Source organism: Pezoporus wallicus, unplaced genomic scaffold, assembly GCF_028554395.1.
Source record: "Pezoporus wallicus isolate ANWC-B61680 ecotype Strahan unplaced genomic scaffold, APGP_CSIRO_Pwel_v1 contig_5785, whole genome shotgun sequence".
In the NCBI taxonomy this organism is placed as follows: Eukaryota; Metazoa; Chordata; class Aves; order Psittaciformes; family Psittacidae; genus Pezoporus; species Pezoporus wallicus.
Genome location: NW_026641150.1, coordinates 4,530,636 through 4,550,258, shown reverse-complemented (window position 1 = coordinate 4,550,258; position 19,623 = coordinate 4,530,636). Strand labels below are relative to the sequence as shown.

At 37.2% G+C, this 19,623-nt stretch overlaps 1 long non-coding RNA gene across 2 annotated transcripts in view; it reads left to right on the top strand.

Annotated features, from left to right (window-relative positions):
* LOC130606221 (uncharacterized) overlaps positions 1–17,386 on the top strand; it is a 39,442-nt gene extending 22,056 nt beyond the window's left edge. For both annotated transcript variants that reach the window (XR_008973917.1, XR_008973918.1), the window contains exon 3: positions 16,419–17,386. This is a non-coding gene — a long non-coding RNA (uncharacterized LOC130606221). The remainder of the gene's footprint in view (positions 1–16,418) is intronic.
* Positions 17,387–19,623: the final 2,237 nt, after the last annotated feature.

Below are 19,623 nucleotides of genomic sequence, written 5' to 3'. Positions count from 1 at the left end.
ACAAGCTATACTGGCATTGAGAGACCCTACACAAAGTTTAGGAATGAATTTGAAAATCATTATGAGCAATAAGGGGCTGATTATGCTTTTCCTTCCGTGCGCTTTAAACTGGTACAACTCCAGGGATTTTAAATCAGTTGCTGCTGAAATGGTGGGAGAAGTGGCTCCATTCTGGTAAGTGCTGACCCCCTTTATTGCAACATTGATTCTTAAGTTACACAGCTGAGACCACCAAAGTACTCACATTTACACTGGTGTAAATGAAAACAGTGCTTGGTCACTAGTAAAATTGAACTTTGGAAACACTCTTAAGATATGCTTGATGACTACAGAGCAAAAATCCAGAGATATAAAGCTTTTGCCCATGCCTCTTTTCTGCTGAACAGAATGCCAACTTTCAGCTTGCATTACCACTGAAGTTACATTTTATCCAGTGTAGTAGGATGGCTTTGTACTTGTGAGGCATCTGCATGAATCTCCCCTTCTTAGCATCATGGCACAGATTCTTCAGTCTGGATTACCTTACAGTCTTGAAAAGGGCTGTATCTCTCCAGACATAATGCTCAAAGAAAAAGCAATATCTAGTTTGACTGACTGAGTGGTGTACAAACCCAAGAGAAGTACAGTATTCCAATACCAGGATCCATTAATGGCCATGTATTCAAATAACCCTACTCTTGCATTTGATACTTGAACCAGTTTCTGGCAATCAGAAAGGAGTAATGATAGAATTGGACCTTTTCTTTCAACTTCTGTCATGAAGGGGCAAGCATAGCTTGTCAAAGTCCAAAAGATTTGAAGTAATATTGCTTTTAACTGAAATCCATTTGCTTTAATGGTAGTACTCTTTTTTTTATTTCAATGAAGTAAATATCAGAATTAAGTGCAAGGAGTAAACAGGCTCCCCTTGTTTTGGGGGAAACGAACAGTAATACTTTCAAAGTCATGAAACTGGGCATGAGCAGGGAACTGACCTTTTTGTGCCTGCAGATGTGCTTTTTGGTCAGCCTGTAGCATACCCATATAAGACAGAAGAATAGGAAGGGAGGAGTAACATATATCTTTATTTATATTTTGCCTGCTTATAAAAATGTTAACATTAGGCTTATACTGATTAAAAGCTATTGCAGTAAAACTGATGCAGCTCCTGAGCCTGATCAGGTCCAGAACACTTGTCAGTCTGGCTTGCAAGGGCTCTGAATGTCTCACACAGACCCCATATTAAGTGTAGTAGAGTTTTAACCAGTGAAACGACATCCAATTCTATAACAATATAATTAAACAGGTGCAATTTTAATGTGTTGAGAAGGAATGAAATACACAGAGTCTGCTGTAGTAGAAATCATGAAATAAACCAGTTATGGTTTGGATCATTACATCTTAGAATAATGTCTGTTCTGTTTACCCCAAGGGTCAGCAGATTTCTGTCATTCAGTGGCAATCTGCAAATGCATTATAGCTAATCACGTCCAACTTGCAAAGGAAAATAAGCCATAGACATTTAAAAAATGTGGTTTTAACACATAACATTTTAAAGACTCTGTGATCTGCAGTTGAATCAAACATTCCGCTCTGTATTTGCTAGTTTTCCTCTATAAGAGTGAAATACACATTTTAATGGAACTTGACTCTACTGTAAACACCTTCAATTTTATTTCTTATATTTGAATGTCACTTTGTATTATTAGTCCAATATTTTCTAACATAACCAAAAAGAAAGAATAATTCTTTCTTTTGACTACAACAGAAAGCATTCTTTGTGAAAAAGTATGTTTAGAAGTTTTCCACATAGGAGGATACATCCATTTCATGGAGGAAATTCTTACTTGTTAAACCTTGCGAATAGCAATTTAGTGAAAAATATATGTGATATTCTATGGGTACTAGACTTTTCAATCATATCATCCAGGTGGTGTGATATATTATAAACAGTCATAACTACTTGCTTCCATTGTTGGACAAACCTAGTAGAAGCTTTTCAATTAATACACGTACTGAAAAATTAAATTTTGTGTCATCTGCCATGGTTCATAAGTTTGTCACAACTATGACAGAAGATATTGACTCTGAGGAAAGGAAAAGATTCAGCAAGTATGAAGAAATTTTTGCATAAGCCTACATATATGTTGGTCTTCCTATCTAGCATCTCTGCTTCCCTTTCATCCTGCCTTTGAAAGAAAAGGTTTTTGTAATCCCTTAAAGAAAAAATTGTAAAATAGCCTTTAATTTTGGCTGCAGCAAAGAACTTTTTAAAATTTTTTGTGCTAACAAAAGAGAAATGAGCTGAAAAAGTGGCTGTATAGAAAATGAGCATTTTGGATTTGTAGCTTAGCTCAATATTAATATTTTGTATAATTTAGTGGAATCATTTAAATATGAGGAGCTTTCTAGAACTAAAAATGAAACAAAATATTATTTATTTATAAGCTTTTCCATGGCACTTAATACTTCATGCATTTGAGTACTGATGGTAAGGTCATCTCTTACTTAACAACTTAAGTTTATAAAGGGAGAGAAAAATTCTCAGAACACTTTTAAGCAAATCCATAAATCTTGAGATCCAATTACCTTAAAAGAGAAAACAATGTGTAAAGAATATCTGGCTAAAAATAAAAGTTCACCTCTTATGCTGACTTAAATAATGAAACACTTATCTGATTAACTGTTGCTTGGAACAGTTTTCACCTTATCCCTTGTGTCAGAGGTCATTAAGAAAGCACCCTGATAGGTGTAAGAGGTGGATCTGAGGTTAAACTCCTATATTGCTATAAGTCTGACTGTGTTGAGATATTCAGATGGACAAAGTTTAACATCTGGTGTAACAGAAAATGATTAGTTGTGGTCTACATTGCGAGGATCTTGACTTAAGTCAAACTGATTATCATACCAAGTGAAATTATGGTCTTATTGGAAAGTGGCATATTTCCCATTGGCTACAGTGGTCCCACAGTTTTCATCCATGCTTTTTAAACCTTGAAAACTATGCTGATGCCACCCCCCACCTTCATCATGCATTTAAAGTCCCTTGCTTTTCTAGGTTTGGAGTTCTTATGTTGAGAACAAGCGCTGTGAGCCACCAAGAAATGGCTGAGAAGCAAAAAATAAGAGAAAGAAATTGTGCAAAAAGGTTAGAAGCAAAAGATTTTGGAAAAAGAACACAAGATTCAAAATCTTGGGAAAAAAAGATGTGATAGAAGACAATACAGAAATTTAAAAGGAGAAATGAAATGAAAATGGTAGAGGGAGGGTTGTATCCTGGAAGAAGAAGACTGTAAATGAGCCTTGAAAGCAGGAGGGATTGGAAGGATAAGAGTTAGTTGAGCATTCAGTTCTCATGTTGTGTGTAGGCTGAGCATTTAAAAATCCTAGCACTTTATCAGGTAAAGCTGCTGCACAATGATAGTAAAGTTTATGTTCAATTGTTCTGAGCTGCTTTTTAACATTCACAGTGGCACACCTAAACAAATCATCTCACTTTTAATGAAAATTGCTGTGATGTCGATCTTTGCTTTGTTTCAAATGTTCTTGTTAGTTCCTCAATCAATGTACAAGGCAACATTTTCAAGTGCATTAAAATGATGCTATTTACCACTGTTATGATAATGATGGTTCTGTAATGTCTGACAAATATTTAAGCAGTTTGTCTAAATCGGTCAACACATCTAAAAATGTTTGTGGCAATTTTAATAATAAATAGAGCCCCATGTTGAGAGCCAGCTCCTTCAGAATTTTCTCTAAGCCTAAACTGGGGCCAAACTGCTGCTCACGTTGAACTGAGGTCTCCTTTTTAGCATGTGTTGTCATTGAACAGGTTAGCCTCATTTTACATCTGAATTTCACAAGGAGACATGGTTGATTCTACAGAAATAATGAACTCCAAGGTTCACAGGACATGTAATACTCAATTTTGATAGCAGCACAGAGCAGTTTGCACTGATCACCTGAAGAATTAGTCTTATCTGTTTATTGAAAGTGAATTGAAAATGAGAGGGTTTTAGTATCAGATATGAGATACTAGAATTGGAAGGAAATATATGTATGTATAACCACTTCATAAATTTTTCATCTCCATACATTGAACCCACACATTTTGTGGTCAAGTTACCTTGTCTCGAGGAATATTTTTGAGAAATGAGTGAGGTCCAAAATAATGATCCATTCTCAGCAGAATTGCTCTATTTTTTGTAGTATCTTTCTTTCAAATGTCTTTAGAAAGGAGTCTATTAGAAAAGGAAACAAAACTGTATTTACAATGTCATCAAGTATTATGTCGGTTAAGTCAACACAATTATGGTTATGACATGGTGAACTGCCAGAAAGAAGCAGTCTACTTATTTACTACTAAATTTGTTGATTCAGTGAATGCTAAAGCTGTTCATTAATTGTTGAACATAATATTTGTTATGTACTCTGGAATGTGTCTGAGAAGTCGGAAAGAGAGCGAAAGAGAGAAAAGAAATAACAAAGCTGAACCGAAGTGCTTCTCCAAATAATTTTAATCCTAAGAATATTTTCACTGGAAACTAGGTATGTGTAAAAGTTTGTGTTCTTTACATGATTTTCTTTCACAGACATCATTCTTCGTAATTTTATTTGAGCTCAGGTGTTCCTCCATACTTTGTTATTTTTCCTACATCTTACTTTCAAAACCTCTATGGTTCCTCTACCAGTAATTTCAAATTTCTCAGCACTTCTTCCATAGCTGTCTTACTTGAAAAGGTCCACCAGTCTCTTTTCAGAAGTTAAACCATTTCTCTTTTCAAATTGTTTTACCATTCTCTGACAAAAAACAAACAAACAAACAAAATTATTTGATACTACCAGTTCCATTTCTTTCCAGAGCTGTTTTGTGATGGGAAGACATCAGTGACTGCAATAACAATTTGAATCAGGAAAGCAGTAGAATGTGCTAGCTGGGATAAAGTTTGGATTAAAGAGAGATATAGGCAGTATATGTTCTGTCCTTGATTCTGATTTCACGTGGGTTGTTCCCCGACAGTGACCTGTTCTGAGCTGAGTAAGCAAGTCAGCATTCTCCTTTAGCCTGCATTTTAGCATTGTAGCTCTGGGCTTTTTTCAAGAGCTGTATCTTAGACCAAGAGCAATAAGGAGGCTGCAGTCTGAGATAGGTGGACATACTGCTGTACCTTCCCACCAATGCATCTCAGTATTCAGAGGTGGCAGTTCTTGATTCTTCTGATCTGAGTCATTGCCTTCAGGCAAAAGCATCGCCTTCAAGTAGAGCCTGAATCACCAGCAGCTTAGTCTAGGTTGGCACTCTAGCCAAGACATCAAACCATATATTCCTTTCTTAATCCTATGAATTGGACGGTCCCCTTACCAAAGGGGAATTTAGAACAATACTTACACACCAAGGTGATTTTCTCTTTTTTTTAAACCTTCATAAATTCTCTGACCTTTCTTTATTTTGTAAAATATCCCTGAGTGTAGTTCACTGTACATTGATTTTAATAAGCATTCTCTATAGACCAATATGTATAATGTTGGAAATGGTATAATACAATTTTCCTCCACTAAAATGCTATAGAAAATTGCACATTTTATACTGACATGTGCCACATCAATAATACAGGTTTTATATCTTATTTGTAGCTATTGATCTCAACAACATAATGAAAAATTGATTGCAATGAAGTGCACTACTTCTTAAGTGTAAATTTCAATGTCAAATTATTTTTATCTATGCTTCCCAATTATAGATGAAGCTTATACATTTATATATGTTTGCTTTTACAAAACTCTCGATCAGTAAATTAGATATGACAAGAATCTGCTGGGTCAATAGAAACCTTGTTGCTCTCACTAAAATATGATTCAAAAAATTAAATACACTAGTTCCCTTTCTTCATTATAGAATGAATTAAAGTCTCCATATGTGGCATCACCTTCCTGGGCAATTTAACAATTTGAGATAGGGTCCTAAATCTTAAGGGGATATGGGCATACAAAGTATTTTATTGTACAGGAAACCACGTGAAATTCATACACTCATTCTGGAACCTACATGGTAAAATAAACAAGGAGCAGTATATTCTTTTGTTATCTCTTGAGACCTTATTATTTTTGGGGGGAAACATTTGTGTTTGGGAAAACTTTGTGTTATTAGAACTGACAAAAACATGAGAATGTTTTCAATACTTAACAAAGGGGAGGCATTGGATTTTTACTTTTTGCATTGTAAATATGGAATAACTCTATTTCTGCACCTTCTCCATAGCCTTTTGGGAAGCTCAGACTGGGAAATTCATACTATTCTTCTGATGGGTCACAAGTAGAGGTTATCTCCAGAGAAAGCTCCCTAACTCATTTTGTTTTCTAGGGACTGGAATACTTAATACAGAATTGTTTCTGCTTGTGGAACTGCAGAAAATGGCAAAAATATTGCTGATTTAATTAGACACACTGCACATTTCATCAACAAAAGATTTAGGTGTCCAGATAAGGTAGTCTGATAGGTTTTTTCTACGCAGTGAGAGGAGGCAGAAACCTCCAAGGTAGTATGATAGATCTCTTCCTAAGATGATGAGACTGAATCACCTTTTGAAAGTGTTTGTCACTTTACACTGATGTTAGAGACAATAGAGATGATTACTTCAGAGCATGTATTTTAGGGCCTGGCCTAACTGAAGGGGATAAATCCCACCTTAAGGGTTCATATAACTGTAAGTGGATGTTGGCTTGCAATAATGTCATAGCATTGTTCACCCACTATCATATACTTTGTAAATTCAATTATCTCACTGTCAGTAAGGTAGATTTTGGAAATGATTTTGGGCCTACAGGTACAGAAAGGAGATGAGTGGGTTTGAGTGGTCTTTGGATACCAGTGACTAATGTCCCAATTCTTCAGTTTCTCAATACAGAAGGAAAAGCAACTTCCCAACCCAGTTGCTGATGTTGTGCTGACAGGGGAAAGAAGAGGGAAATGACATCTAGGGCAGAATATCTGTAGTAATCTGACTTTTTTAGCACTACTAATAAAAATACCTGGCCCAATACCTGGAGATCATCTCAGTCATGATCTAGTGTTCAGGATATTTTTTTTCATGTCACTGTTACATAACATCATCTCTCTGCTTCCATATATGTTTCCCTTAAAGCAGGTATTAGTATTTGCCTTTCCCAGAATTGGGTGAGCTGGTTACATTTATTGTGACCAGCTGCTGAAAAGGAAGGAATAAAAAGCTATTTCACACATTGTGGTATGAAGAAAACCTGTTTTCCCACAAAACTGTGCCTTGTGCTTTTGCAGGCAAGATGTTCTTGACAGTTAGGACATTAAAAATGCCCTTCTCTTATAAAGAATCTTTCATTTTCATAAAGCTTGAGTTCATGCTGAAGTCTATTCTTTCATTATAGTATTTAGAAGGTCTTCTCTTTCTGTTCAGCTCTCTGTGACATTTGTGACATTAGATCCTACCTATCTCTCAAATTTGGTTGATAACTGTCATGGGTTCAAAACTGATTGTAAATCAAGTTGAAAATATGACTAAAGCATGGTACCCGTTGTTTGCAGGAAGGAACTGGATGAGTATCTGGTCTGAGATGATGAAAGATATTTTCCGCCTTCACTGCAAAAGCTAAATTTTGTTACAAGCTGGCACTGGTGAAGTGGCTACTCTCTCCCATGCCAGAGAGGTATTCACTTTGACCCTCTCCTCAGGTGAGCAGTTGGTCCAGAGATTTAAGATATGCTGACAGAAAAATGTCAAGCGCTGCTTCAATGAAGGCTGGATTTTATTGTTTCTATGTGTTTGTTTGAGGATGGAGTTTTACAACTTCACAATTCATTTCAAGACATCCTGAAGAAAATGTCCTGTGAATTTTGCATATTTCATGACTGATTTTTAAATTCAGCCCACATAGGGACTTAAAAGCTATGCAAATATTTAAAGAGAGTAAGGTGATGGTCTTACCAATTAGATAATTGTTGTTATTATAATTACTAACTAGAAATCAATCAAGACTTTACCATGAGATGGACTATGTGAAGGATGCAGTGGCATACCCATGTAGGAAGAGGACTTTTCCCTGTCTTTTAGAGTCCTGTGCTTCTTCCTTTAATACAAGGACATGAATAAGCTTTGTGCACCTAAAACTCTTCTTCCTGAGAAGTTAGTATGAGCTATACTGCCACCCACATATACATCAGTCAATGGGGAAAACTCAAAATAAATCTCAATGATCATATGAAAGCTAATTTCCACATGACTCTTTAAAACCTAAGTGTGTCACACTGAGACCAGGCTAAACAGTGTTTCCATCACCCTAATTAACTTACTGATGTTTCAAAGCAAAGAGCATGTCAACACAGCTTTATGAGGGATGATCATGCATGAGCACTTAGAAGGACTATGAAATATTAAAAACAAAGAAATCGAGGTGGAAACCAAAAAGTTCCAGAAAGAGCACAAGGAAAAGCTACTAGGCTAAACTGGGGAGGTGACATTTGCAATACTGCTCTGTTGACAAACTGAGGTCCAGAAATTATCTAAAGTAAAATAAAAACAAATTGCCAAACACTGAAATAACTGTGGAGATAACAGATATGATAAAATCATGTTTGTAAGAAGGTAATTATTTAAATGGATGTTTCCCGATTAAGCAAATTTAAAACCTGCAATAGTAGTTAGTGATTTATAATTTATAATTTGTTATTTAATGCAGTTTACCTTCAGGCTGAACTTCTCGAGAGTGCTGGCATTGGTGTCCTTTATTGCTTGGCAAGCTGATAACATCAACAAGAGATGGGCAACAAGGCTGACAACCGCAACAGCAAGGTCCGCTGAGAAGGCTGGTATCCATGGGAGGGACAGAGAAATATGAAAAGAAATATAGAAACCCCAGGTCCTACACCTGGGTCAGAGCAATCCCAGGCACAGCTACAGGTTGGGCAGAGAAGAGATTCAGAGCAGCCCTACGGAGAGGAACTTGGGCATGTTGGTTGTTGAGAAACCACATGAGCAGGCTTTAGTGTGCGCTTGCGGCCCAGAAAGCCAGTCGTATCTTGGGCTGCATCAAAAGAAGCGTGACCAGCAGGTGAAAGGAGGTGATCCTGCCCCTCTACTCTGCTCTTGTGAAACGTCACTTGGAGCATTGTGTGCAGTTCTGGTGTCCTCAACATAAGAAGAAAATGTCCAGAGGAGGGCCACGAGGTTGATCAGGGGACGGGAGCACCTCCTGTATGAAGATAGGCTGAGATTGTTGGGGCTCAACCTGGAGTAGAGAAGGCTGCGTGGAGACCTCATAGCAGCCTTCCAGTATCTGAAGGGGGCCTATAGGGATGCTGGGGAGGGACTCTTCATTAGAGACTGTAGTGACAGGACAAGGGGTAAAGGGTTTGAATTTCAACAGGGGAAGTTTAGATTAGATATAAGGAAGAAGTTCCTTACTGTGAGGGTGGTGAGGCACTGGAATGTGTTGCCCAAAGAAGTTGTGAATGCTCCATCCCTGGCAGTGCTCAAGGCCAGGCAGGACAGAGCCTTGGGCGACACGGTCTAGTGTGATATGTCCATATGTGGCAGGTGGGTTGGAACTAGATGACCTTAAGGTTCTTCTAACGCTAAGCATTCTATTATTCAGTGAAATTTGTGATGAACACTGTCAAATACAAACCAGAGGAAAGAACTGTTAACTTATTCTTCTGAGAAAAGTTCTCAATTATCCTTTTTCTGAAGCAAGACCTTTTGGTTGTTATGATACAAGCACTCATCATGTATCCCCAAACTTTCCATTGTATGCCAAAGCTAGTGACATACAATGAGCTCCTAGAAGGGGTGTGAGAATGTTACCTTACACATCATCAGATTACATGGAATTTGAGCTCACTTCTTAATGACCACAGAAAAAAATATACAGTTACTGTGAGTAACTCTTGCCCACAGAAAAATACATTGATCAGGCATACATTATCAGACACCAGAGAATTCAATTCCCTGTTCCCAGATCCTTAATGAAAAAAGATGTAACCTAATTCCTACTAGGCAAACCACAGCTGTGTTGGTGTTCTTATTCCATGAAAACAGGGAACAGCACTGAGAAGTCTACAGATTTTATTTTTTTAGCTATCAGGAAATGCAATCTAAATACTCTCAGTGTCTAACAGAGCAAGAAAGAGAAGGAGTAACTTTCTTTTAGCAACTGCAATTGAGTTCTAACTTTTGAGTTGGACATTTTGATTAGTTGCTCTTTCATCCTTTTCATGAGCCCTTTTCAGTTCCTGAGGGGCATATTTACAACAATAAATTAAGAAATAAGAGGAATTACACTAGTTAGAAAGTGAGTGACTACTAGACCCACATTTTGCATATTTAGGCTCATTTTACATTGTTATATTTCACCATTTTATGCAGACAACCACAGACCCTGGCTGAAATGTTTTATGAGCATAGTCACACTTCTTTCTGGCTTAGTGATAGAAGCAGCTAATCTATTCATGAGGTGATATAGCTGGAGCCGAGGCAGTGACCATGTAAGAAGACAAGAAAATTATATTGCACTAACTGAAGGAACTAAGTGCTCTTTACCTAGCTAAGGTAATCAGTAGTTACAGTAAAGTTTGTGTACACCAAATGTCAGCAACCTGTATGGGCAAGAGATGGAAAGTTTTAAAAATTACTTGTTTCACTGCAATTCCCCTAAAAGAAGTCTATCACTTATGCCACCAACACCAAGGGGTTTTATATTTGTGTAAAGCTCACCTGCATAACTTCACCTGTGTAAAATACAATCATCTGCTCTGGCTATTTACCCCAGACATCTTCAGCCAGTGGAGAGTGGCAAGTGCCTTGTAGAATCATCTTACCTGTTTTAATACAGGATGGATTGCCTTCAGGAGACATTGTCATATTGGTCACAAAGAGTTTCTTGATAGCTATTTGACACCAGACACCTCATTATGCTTATGCCTTACAATGTTTTACTCAAGCTTTAATATCGAGTATTAATAGCCTTGATTCAAGATCTTCATTAATTGCTGCATGGCATTTTTAGGTTGCCAAATGGAAGTAAAATGTTATTTTCCACCTTTAACATTCACTGGTGGGATCTGCACACCATGAATAGAGTTCTACCTTACTCTACGCTCTTTCAATGGTACTAAGGAAACACTTTTGTCTGTTGCAATTAGTTTGACATGATTGTTTCCCACTGGCTTAGTGAATCATTCAGCAGTTCTTTCCCAGGTTGTCTTTCCACATCAACATAAGTAGCAGGATAAATGAAACGTAGTGAGTTTCCAGATTGCGTTGCAGATGCAGGACTTATCTTGTGGAAATGATTTCTGTCCTCTCTTGCTCTGGTACACCCTTTTGGGGAGTGGTGACTGTGTGGCTTTACAGCAATGTATCCGACTGTAGAAGCATTTAGCAGTTTTACAGTTGCATATCTGATCTGATTTTACTTAAGTAAATATGAAGTCATATAATTACTTTAATTTGTAAAACAAGACTAAATTGAGTCACCTTGCTTTACAGCATGTTGTAAAAACCAATTCATATTTTACAGAACCTTTAGCCAAACTTCCTACTTTTATTTCTAGAGTTTCAGATCTCTCTTCACTTGTGTATTAACTCTCTTGTCATATATTTTGATGTAGCAAATGTCATGCAAATAAAATAAAATGGTCATTTGATTAAGGTGACTGGAAAATGTGATCTAATACTTACTGGGACAACACCTGGGAGTCTCTGAAACCTCCTGCAACACAAACCTACTCTTTCCTCCCTTTGGGAATTCTCTTTAGCACCATTTTATTTAGTTTGCATAAGTTCAAGTTTCATCAAAGTTGTATTTATTTGTGTAAAACTGTACACCAGATGTCCGCAACCATGAAGCCTATAAAGTATTTAGTTGCCAATGTGACCCTGGTGGTTTCAACAATTATGAACTGAAGCAGGTCTGTTTACATAAGGCTTTAATGTTAAACTATATGCAAACATAACTGTGTGGACTCAGAGTCTCTAAGACAGACATATCCAGTTTCACAAATATTCCAGCAAATGAAATCTTAGAACTTGTAAGACGCTAAGTATAGCACAAAGAACATGAAAATCACGATGCAGTAGTACTTAGCACTTATATATAGCACTTTACATCTTCAAAGTACTGTGCTAACAATATCTAATTAATCCTCCTCAGCTAATTAATCCTTTCCAGATCAGGAAGCTGAGACACATTAATTACAATTATTATTTATGTACTTATATAGCACCATAGGTGTGCATGCCACTTTACAGACTTATAGACCAGTCCCTCACTATTGTAAACAGCTAAAATTTGTCTTTAATACTAATAGGATAAAGTTTATGGCATGCAATATTTGGAGGGAAAACTTTTCCTTGGAGAAGTTACAGCTGTGAATCAAGATTCTGCCATCAGATTTGTCTGAAAGGACATAGTAATAGTAAAGGGGAGCTGGGTATAAGGACCTATATTGCAATTTGGGGATTTTTTTAAGAGAAAAATGCTGTTGTGTATGAAATGGTTTTTAAGAAGTTTCAGAACATGTTCAAGCCTCTCAATATATGAACTATTAACAGTAACTAACATCTATGATATTAGTAGATTTTCATAAAGAAGATCATGAAATAATGAGTGGTTCCCCTTTGTGGATAAAAGTTCTAAGTACTTGTAATATTTGCAACTCCATTTTGAAAGATGGTCACAGTTGTCTCAGATTTTGGGTTATTGTACTTGAAGCTTCGTTCTATTCATAGTGCATAATTTCCCAATGCAACACAAACCAGAGTTTATAAGAGAGATTATTACTTAATCATTACTTTAAAATTTACTTAATCTGCAATACCAGTACTTAAGTAGAAGTAAATCTAAAACTAATGATCTCCCTGTTCCCAGACCATAGCACACTCCCTTAGATGAAGTAATATTATGGGGAAAATAGAGAATATTTTAATGGTGATCAGAGTATGACCTATATCCCTGTTCGGTTTCAGTCCTATCCAGACAGTCCTCATTACTAGCAGGAAAACATGCAAAGACATTCAAGAGCTTTATCACATATAAGCTCTAGTAACCAAACATTATTCAGGATATAATTATTAGTAACTCACAAGCTAGGCCAAATTTAAGCAAATTGTTCCTTGCATGGCAAAAGGTTGCTGTAATAAACCTAGGACAAACGACCTTCAACTTATAATGGATGGTCTAGAAATGTCTTCAGAAACAGTCAGAAAAATGCATGTAAGGGAAAGTATTTCTCAGTCTGAGTATGTGTGCTGACATCATATCCTGTGACATTTGTTGCATTTTAATCTCAGACTTCAAGTCCCTATTTGATGTTGAATTATGAAATTCTTCATGTCAAGTGGATGGAATAAATCTCACTTTTTAGAATTTCTTAGTCTGAGGGGGTTATAAAGTGTATGGCTTAATCCTGAGTGAATAAATTGTAACAAAAAACCTTTTGAAAACTTTTGGGGTTTACGTTTGTGTGTTGTATACTGTAGTTCTTTCTGACAACAATTCACAAGCAGCTTGTTATTAGTACCGATAAATGAGATTCAATTTTTGATCCAGTTTGCTTAGTTGTGACTATCTATACTGCTTCTATATTATAGCTCTTGACCAAAAGTGAAGAACACATTTTAGGTGGATTTTTTTTTTTTTTTCCCCCCACAGCTGAAATGGTAAGGATTATTTAGGTAAGCAGAATGTAATTTCCTGAACTGGCATTTGTCCAGTATATGTGGTTTGACCTCCTTTTAATCGAGATCTGTTTATTTAGAGTAGCAGGGCACAATCAAAGACCAAGTGTATTTTCAGAGAAGGAGGTGAGGAAGTGAAAACAGGCAGCACCAATAAAGAATTCTAATCAGGAATGAAACACCTAAAAGTGCATTGAAACAGTGTTCTGCAGTGCTTCAATTAATGCCAGGCTGTTTTAACTTGCACAACTGGTACTTAACGAATTTACGAATAATACGAGCTGACGCCAACCAGTTTCATGTTTTCATTAGGACAGGCCATTATTACAGAGTGCTTCAGATGTATTGAGTGACAGTGAACTTTCTGCTCTCAGGGTGTGGTGGTGCAGTGCTTAGTCTTCCCATGGGCTCAGGCACTCAGACTTAAGCCTTGCTTTAGGTTTGTGCGGAACATCCACCAACCAAGTGAAGTATAAATGAGTAGCATTTCATTGAGGCTGGAGGTAAACATTGCTGCCTACTGCTTTTCTCTGTGTGCCACTGGCTAGTTAAATGGGAATACTTCAAATATCAGAGTGTGAATGGCAACCTAGAGCTGGATTGAAGTTGATCTTTTCTCTAGGCATCTGAGGCATTCAATTTGGGGAAAAAAAGCAACCATTGTATTTTCCCACCTACCACTTTAAATCCTAATGTTGCAGCAGCCACACATAAAATCTACCTTTTTCTGGTTTATGATAGACTTAACTTGAAGCTCAGCAACACTTTCACTTTCATGAACTTTCTAAATGACTGAAACAGGCAATGCTAAGGAATGCCTAAATACTCAATCCCCATCCCCTTGCCCCTGTAGCTGAATATCCAAGTGGGTTTCACCATCATTAGGAATGAAAGTCCTTACTATTCCCTTATTTGATGCTTTACATTTGCTAAGAATCATAGAATCATAGAATCGTTAGGGTTGAAAAGGACCTTTATATCATCTAGTTCCAAACCCCTGCCTTGGGCAGGGACACCTTACGCTAAATCATATCACCCAAGGCCTCGTCCAACCTGGTCTTGAGCACTGCCAGGGATGGAGCATTCACAACCTCCCTGGGCAACCCATTCCAGTGCCTCACCACCCTAACAGGAAAGAATTTCCTCCTTATATCCAACCTAAACTTCCCCTGTTTAAGTTTGAACCCATTACCCCTTGTCCTATCACTACAGTCCCTAATGAAGAGTCCATCCCCAGCATCCCTATAGGCCCCCTTCAGATACTGGAAGGCTGCTAGGAGGTCTCCACGCAGCCTTCTCTTCTCCAGGCTGAACAGCCCCAACTTCCTCAGCCTGTCTTCATACGGGAGGTGCTCCAGTCCCTTGATCATCCTCGTGGCCCTTCTCTGGACTTGTTCCAACAGTTCCATGTCCTTTTTACGTTGAGGACACCAGAACTGCACACAATACTCCAGGTGAGGTCTCACAAGAGCAGAGTAGAGGGGCAGGATCACCTCCTTTGACCTGCTGGTCACGCTCCTTTTGCAGCCCAGGATACGGTTGGCTTTCTGGGCTGCAAGCGCACACTGCCAGCTCATGTTCATGTCTGGAACTCTGTCTGGGGACAAGTGAGCAGTCCACAGAGAGTTTGTGGGTCAGCGTTAAAGGGAATATAGCTATGGGAGACATTACTGTGGGGATCTGTTACAGACCACCTGATCAAGGAGAACCTGCGGATGAAGCACTCCATAAGAGAAGTCATATTCTCTTGTGTACGCATTACTGCTATTGCACATTATTAGTGATAGCATGTGAATGTACGAATTGTCACCAGCCTAGTCATAGATCAGATAATCTAGCTGTGTACTAATTACTACTTTGTTATTTAACTCTTCTGAAAGCAACCAGCTATTCCAGAATGAGTTTCACTGCAAAAATGTGAACAGACTGAAAGAAAGCCACAAGAGGATATGTTGATTATAGATCACTAGAGGAACTAAGACACAGCTTTATTTTAGACAGGTACTGTCCAGGAATCTATCATGAATGTGGAGCTGTATGTCTAATGAAATGTGGAAAGGGAAGAATTTTATGGATCATGCCTGGTATTTTTAGGGTGTCTGGAAGACGAAAGAATGTGTAAAAATTGATATTTAACTGAGATTAAGGCCAGTGGCTGAAGGAGACAGGCACAGAAGACTGGGGGAAGGTTAGAACAGGTGACCAATTTAGAATTGTACAGAAGAGGAAAGCCATTACTGATTTATGTAATTAAAGGTGACATGGGGAACTGTCAGAGAAGGAAGAAGTCCCTAGCTATATGTTTAGGGTGATAAAAGATTGATGGAATGATAAGAAAAAGGCACAGATAAAACAGATTAACTTGTTCTTGAGACCAACCAAATATTATGTTCCAAGGTAAAATACATAAGGGTGGACCTCTTTTGCCACAGGTGAACCATCTCAATGAAGATGACTCATGCACTGCAGAGGAAGAGTTATATCTGTGTATATGGTGGAATGATGAGTGAAAAGGAGTTTCTGAGAATCTGCTTTTATTTTTTTTCAACTATCAATCATCTGTTGTATATAAGAATTTTAAGAATATATGGTCATGATGACCCTCTGAAGATTTCAAGTGGAAGATGGGTTTTAAGTTGTTCCTTTCTTCCTCTTTTCCATTCCTCCTTTTCTCCCCCTTCCTTCCACCTCCCTTCCCATCTTCGTCTTTTTTTTCTTTTCCTTTCACTACAGGCTCAAACTGTGGAGTGTTTTGAGCAGCATGGCAACATATCATCAAATGCAGCAAGCTTGGAAAAGGTGCTCAGGTCATTCTCCCAACCTGCTCAATGAAACCAACTAGCTCCTGTGCACTACTTGCTGACGGTAGCTGATTCTTTGTTGATAAAGAAGGGTCAACATATATAATCAGATTTGTGCTATTCCTTCCCATGATCAAAAAGAGGAGGTTCCCTCTTCCCTCATTTGAAATCTTTGTTGAAGTACACAGTCAGCATACCTTCCTGCTAAGTGCCTCTACAATTGTTATAGGTTTGCAGATTTTTTTCTTTCTCCTCTGCCACCCCACATAAAAACTGAAGCTGCTGGCTCCTATCAAGCCTCAGCCAGGAAAGGAGCTAAAAGGAAGAATCTCTCTGCATAATTCCAATATTGATGAATTAAGATCTAAAATATCTTTCTGTATTTCAAAAAACATTCAGAGTCCATGCTTAAAATTGAGATTAGCTCCATCAAGAAGCAGTAAATTCAGCAATAAGATTTAATCTCTGTGGCACTCAAAAGACAAGATTCAATTATATTCTGTGATCTTAATTGAATTACAAAAACCCCCTCAAAAGTAATGACATTATTTTATATTTTCCCCAAGCCCAGGTTACTTGGATTGAAAAGAATTAAATAAGCCATGGTTTCAGAAAAATATGTTTGTTTTTGTGGCCTAATAATTCACAGCTTTGAGGAGAAGCTAATATCCTTTAAGTAAAAGACTAATATCTGTGTCTGGAAGAGCTTTTTTTGACCCATCTGGTTTGTCAGAAAAGTCTCCTACCTCTGATATTTATACAATATCATGCAAATGTCAAAATCTGAATGTCATCTTCAAAGACCCTTTTATGTCAGGCAACCCCTTTATAGGGAAAAAATAAACAATTTTATGTATGCATGCTTGATGCCAGTCCAATTAATAAAAGCCTTTTTTGCTATGCTTGGCTACAAGCAAGTTTCTCTTTTGAAAATGAACAGAGGGAGAATGAGATAAAAGGTCTGTATTGTTTCCTTGCAAATTTTACAGTTTCATTTTTAATTTGTGTTTGGATGTGAGGATCTTGGTGCAGATGGTGTGATAGTCCACAGTATGTTCTGAGAACCTGAAATGATAACAAAGATATGCAAATTGAGAGGGTGCTTTGGATGAAAGCCAGGATATCCAATTTCACAATAGCTGAAAACAAATTGATGTGCCCAGCAAACTACACAGAGTAGCACTAGGAAATGTAACAGTGCCAAAACAAATTATATTAATGACCTGAGCAGTTTGTTGAATTCTATTGGCTAGCTTAATGTTGGTTACATTTTTTCTGCTTTGGCACTTCATTTACTGCACAAAACAACTTTCATAAATGAAAAAAAAAAAAGGCAAAACCCAAAACCAAACCCCACAATAAAAAAAGAGCACTTAATGAAAAAAAATCAGTTTTGGTAATTGCAAAATAAAGTTATACAAGAATTGGTTTTGCATCTGAGAAATGTGCAGCATATTTCATGTGAAACAAATTGAAAAAGTAGATACTCTTGAAATTCAGAAGTAAGAGTTGAAATTACTTCTATAAGGAAACTCTTTAATGTTTCAATCTAGATCAGCATTACATTTCATATTAACAAAAAAAGAGCAAAATTTTTATTATTTGATAGAGAAACCTGAAAAAGAGATGCTTTCAAGGGAAATATTTGGGTGTAAAGCCACTGTCTGAAGTAATTCTGAAACAGTAATGCTATTCACATCTTTGCCAGCATTAAAATGAGAACCTGAGCCCCTGGCTGTCATTTCTGTCTTCCCCTCCTCCTTTCTTTGAATGAAAGATTCCTGTCTCCAAGTCAATTGCTTTAAATAGTCTTTTAAATTTTTTTCCTCTCTTAAACTATGTTTAAGTGGATGAGAAAAAAAGTCTGCCAAGAATATTTGTAGTTTGACTATCCCCTAACAGTTCATACATTTTTACATGAATAGCTTCTTTCTATTTAGAATGAGAAAATAAAAGGCACTTCCAGTTTTCATAAAATCATACTAGCAAGTCAGTGAATCAAATGCACCTTTCACATATTTCAGTACTCTGTAGTGAGTAACATGTTTTGTACTACCAAGACACATAATCTGAATCTTTTAAAGCCTGAATTTGGATTTGATCCTAAACACATGAATTTTTTTTTTATTTACTAATACCATACCTAAATGGGCCCTAGTAATGGAAAGCATAAACTGAGTTTTGATCTTGCTACCCCAGCGGTCAATAGGCTACTTTCACAGCTAGTGTAATACCAGAGTTTCAATGGAGAGATAGCAGTCTAAGTCATTCAGATGTCAGTGAACTGCAAACATTTTTTAATTTGCAGAACCACCACTAATCCTTCGTTCATCTAAAAAACTCTGAGGGCATTTTATACAATACTAAATCAAAGTAAAAATACTGTCAGATGCACCCCCTCCCCTAGTGTACAACTATGACTTTAAAATGTTATGGTTGATATATTAAAATGTGAAGCAGTTACTTGTTGCTTTCAACTTTATTTTAATCTCTCACAAGAATGAAAACAAATAGTGGCAGAGAATTCATCAGACATTCAGTACAAAAACAATGTGGCTCAATTCTTAAATGTCACCTATTATATATACACTTGTATTTGTCCTAATGCCACAAAACTGTTCTTCTGAACAACACTTATATCCATATTTTGCACTTTTGATGACTTTAGCATTCCCAGTACAGAATCTGTAACTAAAAATTTCAAGAAAATGTCAATACACTAATTGTAGTTATTGTCATTTCATAGATAAGCATACTTGTGAAAAAAGACCCCTCCAACTCTCCACCCCATACAAACAAAAACCCCAACACACCAAAACCCTTGGTACGAGCTTTGTTTGTAACATTTTTTTTTCAGGTTCTTCTCTCAAAACTTGCATCTAGAGGAATCCTTCTTTACAGATTAATTTGCCCTGGCTGGCAGAGTCCAGTGTTTCAGCAGGGCTTACAGCATCACTCCTACACTTGTCCTGAACCTGGAGGTGTTTCCTGTTGGACATTTGGAAGAAAATTGATGTGGAGTTATGATAATTCAGAAGGGAATGAGGCATATTGGGTAAAGAGAACTGAGAAAAAGGGAGAAGGGTATGTAGTCTCTTCCTTGGTCCTGAGGGATTTACTCAGAAAACATAGGCCAG